Source organism: Halichoerus grypus, chromosome 12 (genome assembly GCF_964656455.1).
Source record: "Halichoerus grypus chromosome 12, mHalGry1.hap1.1, whole genome shotgun sequence".
NCBI classification, from domain to species: domain Eukaryota; kingdom Metazoa; phylum Chordata; class Mammalia; order Carnivora; family Phocidae; genus Halichoerus; species Halichoerus grypus.
The window spans coordinates 57,714,826-57,721,200 of record NC_135723.1 but is presented as its reverse complement, the minus strand read 5'-3'; the positions used below and the strand labels follow the sequence as shown (position 1 = coordinate 57,721,200).

The 6,375-nt window shown below is 45.9% G+C and overlaps 2 long non-coding RNA genes across 2 annotated transcripts; both read left to right on the top strand.

Moving 5' to 3' along the window:
* Positions 1-40: 40 nt before the first annotated feature.
* Positions 41-961, top strand: LOC144379578 (uncharacterized). The gene is made up of 2 exons (XR_013442791.1): positions 41-313; positions 695-961. It is a non-coding gene; the product is annotated as an uncharacterized LOC144379578 (long non-coding RNA).
* Positions 962-2,388: 1,427 nt separating this feature from the next.
* LOC118529393 (uncharacterized) lies at positions 2,389-5,986 on the top strand. Its single transcript, XR_004914101.2, has 2 exons — positions 2,389-2,586; positions 5,149-5,986. It is a non-coding gene; the product is annotated as an uncharacterized LOC118529393 (long non-coding RNA).
* The last annotated feature ends 389 nt before the right edge of the window (positions 5,987-6,375 follow it).

Sequence of the window (6,375 nt, the reverse complement as noted above, 5' to 3'; positions counted from 1 at the left end):
TTGTGTAATCTGACCAAAAAAAAGAGAGATCGTTTTGATATGTAGCAACTGGAGCACCGTAGAGGGAAGGAAGCACGAAGTGCTCTTTGGGGAAGCCTGCAAAGCTGAAGAAGGCTGGGAGCGCACTGCCCGGGCCGCGCAACTCCGGGGATGCGGCCGACACAGAGCCCGCGGCTCGTAACAACTCACTGCGGCGGGAGAGTGACTTCCGGAGCGCACAGTCACTTTAGGAGGGCAAGCCTCGTGTTGCTGGATTCCTTGCCACAAAGCCTCCGCCGGTTGTGTCGGCAGCGTGGGATAGCAGGATGCAGAGGTGAGGCCAGCGGGCAGCCGCCCGAGAAGGCGGTTCCCTTGCAGAGCAGGGCGTGCAGCGGCCTCCCCCGCCCCCCGACAGCCGCCCCCCTGCAGGGCGCTCGCTTCTCCCCGGTACACGGAGGGAGGGGCCCAGGCGACTTGCCACCGCTACTTAAGGGACGAGCGCCGTGCTAAATGACGTGGCACGGGGAACCTCGCGATCCCGGCTTTCTTTCTTTCTTTTTCTTTTTTTTTTTTCTTTTACCATTTTGATGAGATTCTAGAATAGTGGGAGAGCCTCAGTCTCTCATTCACGATGGTAATGGTGATAGATTTCAAAAGGGTAGAAACTTTTATGTAAGCATCTGCCGGCGCTTACTTAGGGGTCTCTCTCCCTCAGGACCCGCGTGTGCCCTCTCTTTTTTGGATACGGGGCCGGCTCTGCAGACATGAAACAGTCCTCCGGTGACAGTAACTAAAGAAAGCGGGCTCTGGGACTTTACTGCACTTTCTGGTTTTGTCTGATGTCAGTATTTTCATGCACACAAGAAATTCCATGCTTTGCTTCTCGCCCAAACATTTCTGAGTTTTCTGTACAGATGCCTCGGCCCCCTGGCCAAAGGCTGTGACCATAATAGAAAAAAAATAAATTTAAAAATTAAATGTGCTTCCCTGGTTTTGTTTTTCTTTCAGGGGCTATTTAATAAAAATAAATCATTGTCAAACAGTCCTTTTGCTCTTAACCATCTCTCCCTGTTCTTACATCGTTGGGAAAATGAAATTCTCTGTTTAGATGAGCGGGTCCTTCTCATCAGTTTTACCAAATAGCGTAAGCCCCTTAGTGGTCTTGTCCAGTCTCCCGGCTTCCCCAGGGGGTTAACTCCCAAACTGACACCTTCCTCCTAAGACAGGTTCACACCCCTCACATGACCCCACCCCGGTTCCTGAATTCACTGCTGCAAACTGGCTCTCCCCCCAGGCTCCCCCATCCAGGAAATGGTCTTCCAGCTGCTCAGGCTAATAACCTTGGCATCGGCCTGCACTCTTCTCTTTCCCTCATCCCCTCCCCATGCCAGCCAGCCTGCCAGGAAAATCTGTGGCTCTTTCTTCAGAATATATCCAGAATCCAGCCACTTCTGCCCTCTCCTCTGCTAGCCCCCTGGCCTGGGCCACCTTCGTCTCTCAGTTGGATTACTTCCATGTGATGCTCTGGTATCTTGTCATTGGTCTCCTTGTCTCTACCCTTGCCTCTGAAGTCCGTTCCCAACACAGAAGCCAGAATGGTCTTTGGAAACCCAAGTCTCTTCCTGTCACTGATCTGCCCACAGTCCCCCAGGGACTCCCCCTTTGATGTAGAGTAAAGCCAGGTCCTCACAGTGGGCTACGAGGCCCTGCCTGAGCCACGATGCCCGCCCTGCTTAGCTCCCTGACCTCCTTCCTTCTACTCTCCCTCTTGCTCACTTTGCTTCAGCAACACGGCTTGCTGAGTGCTCCTACCTTAGGGCCTGGCACTGACTGTTCGCTCTGCTGTCATGTTCTCCCCCCACCAGACACCCACAAGCCTAACAGTCTCACCTTCCAGTAAGCTCAAATATTGTCAGCGAGGCCTGCTCTGGCCATCCTATTTAGAATTGCAATCTGCCCCACTTCCCCTCCAAATTCCAAACTCTGCTTATCCGTTGACATTTTGTTTTTCTCTAACCCACATCACCTTCTAAAATACTATATAATTTACTTATTCATTGTGGTCATTCTTTCTTTCCTGTCTCTCCCAATTAGGATGTCATCTCCATGAGGGTAGATATTTTTGTCTATTTTGTTTAACTAACTGACTAGAAATTTCCTTGCACACAGTGGGTACGCAACAAGTATTCATTGAATAAATGAAACACTTTCCTTTGCCATATTTAAAAATGGATCAGTTACTATAAAAATAGGCAAAGGATTCAAGTATTAAAAGAACACTATGATAAGAATCAATGTTTTGGATCAACTTCACTATTTTTTCCTCTTGACCCATGGTGTATGATAGAAGAGTCAAATCTTTCAAATTTTACATTCATTAGGCTAAAAACTGCTTATATCTGCAGGGAGCAATCAGCCCAGTTTGGTACTGTCTCCTGACCCTGACACAGAGCTCTGATATGGGAAATGCTCTAAAACATGAGTTGAATGAACAATGAATGAATCCAGAAGTTGGCCTTTCCCTCCACATAAGTGTATATGACAGATGGCTGGTCCAGGTCATCGTAACAGTTGCAACTATTTACATATGTATTTTTTTACTAAGAGGTAAATTCACTCATTTAAATTATTATTATTATTATTTTTTTTTTAAATGAGGGGTGGAGCGGGGCAGGGGATACTATGGTGGAAAGAATAGACCCGGGAGTTGAAAATCCTGGATACTGAGTCAGAGCCCCACATACTGTGTTTAGTTTTTATTTATTCAAGGTACGGGGATGACCTTGTAAAAACCATTTCACTTGTCTGAGTATCTGTTTCCTTTTCTAAAAAGCGTGGAAAGTAGCTGGAAAATCTGAAGGGTTGTTTCCAGCACTAAATCTTCTTTCTTTCTAAGAAGGAACAGTAATTTTGTGCACTTTCCTTTCTCCATCCTCCGCCTTCCCTTCCTCACCATCTAAGGATGAAGCTCTGTGAAAAGGCACATGGGGGGTGGGGGTGGGGAGGGGCCTTATCCACCTAACCTCAGGAGCAGCTACACCATGTTTGAATCCAGGATCTGCTTCTTACTAGCTGCATGACTTGGGCTTAATTATTTAACTTCGCTGAGCATCATTATCTTATCTGAAAAATGGGATAAAGAACTCCCACCCTACAGACCTACTGAATGCATTACATGAGATCACGTGTATTGTGTTGTACAAAATCTGGCACAAGGTTCGCATGGGTAGATGGGAGCTGTCGAGAGAGGATGTGTGGGAAAGGGGAGAAGGCACAGCTGGTGTTTGAAAATTGGAATAACTCGGAGTTGGGAAGCATGGATGGGAATGAAGTCTTAAAAGTTCACAAACTGACCTGTAGGGTAGAGGTTCTCAAACTCATTTAGATTATGACACACATAGAAAATAATAAAAGGATTTTATGTTTACATTTTTTTTTTTTTAAGATTTCATTTTTAAGTAATCTCTACACCCACCATGGGGCTGGAACTCACAACTCCAAGATCGACGTCACTCGCATGCTCCGCTGACTGAGCCAGCCAGGCACTCTCATACCTATATTTTTGTAAAAAAAAATTGTCACTGCCCTTTTCCTTCTTACCTTTTGCTTTGGATAATAATTACAGAAAAGAAAGTGGCTCCTCCATGGTAGATGGGTATGTTTGATCAAATGCTCTCTTTCTGGCTCTAGAGAATAAAATGCCCACCTGTGTGAGAGAGTAAATGCCCGCCCTTTGAGACTCTAACCTGGACTCAGTATAATATAAGGCTGTGATTTTTTAAATCAGAGTAAGTTATTAAAAAAAAAAAAAAAGTGCCCCAGTGCATCTTTTTCTTCAAAAGCAGAATTCATGAACAAAACTGATGGCCTGAAGACGGTCTCATTCATGGTGTCTGACCAAGTCCCCTCTCTATACATGATCATTAGCCTCCCCTGTGAGATCTGAGCCCTGCATATGTTTAATTAGATGTAATTTCTGGAGATAAAGAAGAATGATTAAATTATCCAGACTCCAGAAAAACAAAAGATCCTTAGTTCAGCCATCCATCAGGCCTCGACATCTAGAGTATTACACGCTATAACTCAAATGAAAATATTTCACCTAAAAGTACAGTGCCCATGTCCATGATATCATTAAAGGAAATCATTAAGCATTTATGCAGCACTTTGTGCCGGAAAAGTGCTTTACAGTTATTTTTATTGCCCACCAAAACCCTCAGAGGCAGGTCCTTCTCTCCATCTTAAAACCAATGCAGAGAAGAGATTAAATTACTTAGGGTCTTAGAGAAAATAAATGACTGTATCAGAATAAGACCTTTGAGTGCCAAAGTCAGTTGTTTTATTTAATCCACTGAACCATTAGGTTAGAAGTTTTTATTTATTTATTTATTTCACTGTATAAAGCATTATCTGATTTAGGATTGACTCATTTTTCTTTAACACCTAGATCTCTGGTGGTGTAGACCCAGTGCAAAAGCTACTTATTTACAGTCACTTACCCTCTTCATGAGCATCTCTTAAGAGCACTGAGCTCCTGAAGAAATGTAATTAAAAAGAAAAAAAAAATCAATGTATTTTAAAGGATTGGCTTTATTATACTAAGTAATAAATAACCACTGGACTCTGTGGCTTAGCCCTCAGACTAAGGTTTGCATTCCAGGGGGGAAGGCACTCCTCCATCCAGGGACTCAGGGATCCAAGTGCCCTCCCTCTCAATATGTGGTGTCCGGGGGCAGTGACGCAGGAAGTAGGCGAGGGTGGGGTGGGACTCACTCTGTTGATAAGCACCCTGGGCCACAGGGATGCACACACCATCAGCCCTTCTGCTCGTAAAGCTTTGGGGCCAGAGGTAGTCACATGGCCCCTGGACCAACTCTCAGAGGCTGGAAACGTCCGCAAGTGCCCGGGCCATTTGGACAGCCCCATTGCCTCTTTTACTGGCCGATTTTGGTTTGACTTTAATTCTCTCTTCTGAATTTGGAATTCAAAATGTTAGTGACAGCATCTAGTCAACTGTTGCCTGCAATAAGCGCAGCAGACCTATTGAATGCTTTACATGAGATCATGTGTATTGCGTTGTACAAGCTTTGGGGCCAGAGGTAGTCACATGGCCCCTGACCATCTCTCTTTTATGGCCTCACATCTCCTGACCCTGTATTATTTTCAAAGTCCCTTCACAGACTTCGTCTCATCTGATTGCCACAGAAAGAGAATCTGACGGTCAGAAGGACTGCTGTACTTCCTTTTCATTTCCTCCAGTCCAACAGCTACGGGACCTGGGAAGCAAGGTCTACGGTGTAAGGAGGGTGTATCCTGTTAACCCCCGGGACTCATCTACCACACGGGATTAGAGTCTGAGGCAGTATTAATTTTACGCCTGGAACTAGGTCTTGGTGGACTGCTACTTCATCTCTTGCTCACTGTTAATGATGTCAGAGATAGGCTCAGCTCCATCTCGCCTGTGTTTAGGGAGACTGAGAAGATTGGGGGCCGGAAGGCGGTGGGTGGGTGGCATGGGATTGGCAGGGCTGAGTCTGGGAGCCAAGGTAAAGCTCTACTGCTCCCCAAACTGTGCAAAACCACGTGCTGGGTGCTGTTCACACCCTTATTAGAGTCTTTGTTGCAGGGGTGGTGAAAAAAGTTAGGAGAGGATTCTAAAAATAAAAGCGCACTAAAATGAAAACAAAATGTGAAGTGGCATGGAAATGCCATGGAAAGAAAGAAGTAGTTGGAAGTTCTGGATTATGGAATGATTCCCTTTGGTCGTGGCGAGGGCCAACTTAGATTTCAACTTGTCGGGGCGCCTGGGTGGCTCGGTCGGTTAAGCGTCTGCCTTCGGCTCAGGTCGTGATCCCAGGGTCCTGGGATCGAGCCCCGCATCGGGCTCCCTGCTCCGCGGGAAGCCTGCTTCTCCCTCTCCCACTCCCCCTGCTTGTGTTCCCCCTCTCTCTGTGTCTCTCTCTGTCAAATAAATAAATCTTTAACAACAACAACAACAACAAAAAGATTTCAACTTGTCCTTCTCATATGTTTTCTTAAAACGTTCTTGCCGGTAAAGCAGAAGAGATCCCCCCGACTGGTTTCTGAAGGCCAATGATGAATTTGTTTACCGATTGACTGGTGAGTGCTCTGACTTTGGCCTCCAGGTCTTCAACTAATGCTGACAACTTTGACCTAATTTTGGGAGGCGATTATATTTGGCTGGGTTGCTGAGCTCTTTCTCAGAACCTCTTCTCAGGACACTTGCCAAATGCTCTTTTTGTAACTGTGTTGTAAAGTCTGAGGAAAGTTGTCTTGGGTCATTGCCCAGGACCTAATGCCCGAATTGTAGACATACATGGTTGCAGTCCTTATGTCCCATGAGGGCTGAATGCAGGCATCAGCAGCCCTTCTCTC